Source organism: Ovis aries, chromosome 22 (assembly GCF_016772045.2).
Source record: "Ovis aries strain OAR_USU_Benz2616 breed Rambouillet chromosome 22, ARS-UI_Ramb_v3.0, whole genome shotgun sequence".
NCBI classification, from domain to species: Eukaryota; Metazoa; Chordata; class Mammalia; order Artiodactyla; family Bovidae; genus Ovis; species Ovis aries.
In genome coordinates, this window is record NC_056075.1 from 20,349,236 (window position 1) to 20,351,380 (window position 2,145).

Genomic DNA, 2,145 nt, shown 5'->3' on the forward strand with positions numbered 1-2,145 from the left:
TGGGATCCTCCTGGACCAGGGATTGAACCCATGTCTCTTGCATTGGCAGGTGGATTCTTTACCGCTGGGGCACCAAGGAAGACCTCAGTTGGCAGCCTTTGGTGAGGTCTTTCCTGTAAGAACTGCTTTCCACACCTGGGCTCTGTCACTGTTCCCACGTGGTTAGTATCTGGGGAAAGCTGAGACTGGCCCTGCCTGCGCCCTCTAGTGGTCACAGGGGGATGCACCATTCTTCTGCTGCTGTCTCTGATCTCTGAGGACCTAGGTCAGCACCCTCAGGTGTTGGCCAGGGACGCAAAGTCATTCAGACTCAGGCTTCAGAGTTGCCCTGTCTCCCAGAATGGAGGGTGGGCTGTTCCTTGAGGAAGGACTGGATTCTCTGAGTCTTCCACTCCTGATAGTCCTTTAAGGAAGACACACTCATGCCTGACAGTGAGAGAAATCAGTTTAGAGAGGGACTTGACAACAGCCCCAAATTCCTCTTCAGCAAGTCAGCAAGAGCATCTGACTCAGAGTCCACATAACAGATGCCTGTCCCAGCATCCACAGCCCTTTGTTCATTGACAAACCTAGGCTTAGTATTGTGCTAAGTTCCCAGATTTGCTTATCCTACATGCCCTTGGTGGGTCTCAGTCTCTCTAACCAACAGCGTCGTCATCTGAAAACAGGAAATGCTGGCCTCGCCTACCTGTGAGGCTGTGATCAAGCCAGAGAGTAAATGTAAGATGGGTGTGAGGTTTGAGATAGTCCATTCTCCTCTCCCACTGCCATCCTGGGGGGACGGGAGCCCATCTCATGTGCAGATCAAGTCTCTAGAACCGCCCACACTCTTGGAGGCTCCTTCAGATAAAAAGCAATCCTTCTTCCCTGGTGGCTCAGACAGTAAAGCATCTGCCTACAATGCGGAACACCCAGGTTCGATCCCTGGGTTGGGAAGATCCCGTGGAGAAGGAAATGGCAACCTACTCCAGTACTCTTGCCTGGAAAATCCCATGGATAGAGGAGCCTGGTAGCCATGGGGCCATAAAGAGGTGGACACGACTGAGTGACTCCACTTACACTTACTTCTCTGATTGAACATTGGGTCACATAAGTCCACTGGTGCCTTTGGGCAAATTAGGAAAAGACATTGCTTTCTCCAAGTGGACATGGCTTTGCCAGCTGCTTCTTTCAGATATGGGTGTCTCTGGACCAGGCACTTGTTCAGTAAACAACCCACACAACCAAACATGGAGGCCTTGGTGCCATATGCATCTGTTAATCCTGCTCCTTACTCCATGAATGACGTGACACTGAATGGATGCGCTGGCCACATTTACAAGACACCAAAACTATCACTGTTTGGGGAAAATTCAGCAATCAATAGGTGACTTGGCCTGTCCCTGGGGGAGGAAAAGCCCTGCTTTCTGACTAGGTTTGGTTGATTTCATCCGGCAACTGAGATAAGCATTGCTCTTGTCACTGCCCCTACGGACTCAAGAATTTCTCCCTTAAATGACCAAAGTTCCTACAGTGGATTTAATCCTTAAGTCACTGAAAGTACAGATGAAGATTTGGTTTTTGCACTTTAGGGCAAGTGAGAACAAGTAACCCTGTGATGAAAGACGACAGCCCTGGGGAGGAGCAGGGCCCATGAAGGGCATTTAGGCTCTGTCTTCGTCTTCCCCCTGGATACTCCTCACCCTCTCCATGCACTTCTCTGGTCTCCCCTCCTCTAAGCCCGCCAGATCTTTCCTCCCTCTGTTCTCTTTGCCTCTGTCTCTGTCTCTTGTGTTTTAAATCTCTGCTTGGCATTCTTTCTCTCTCTCCTCCCTTCCTTCTTTCTCCCTCACTTTTCCTTTTCTCAGCTGACTTATGGAATTAAAGAATATTTGATATTCATAGATTGATGTATTTATTATCTGGATTGGAAAATAAGACAATTCTTTTGTGAAAATAGCAATTATATTAAATTGCTTTTTATTTTTACTTTATTAAAAGTACTATATAAGCCATAGTACTTCTTGCTGTGCATCAGTGATCTCTGATAGAGAAAAGCACCCCACTCCCCAACACACACATAGTTTATACAGTGCAAGGGAGGCGAGGGAAGCCAGCAAGAAGGAACTCGTGATTAGCATCAAAGGGAAGTCCTCAGGACACTGG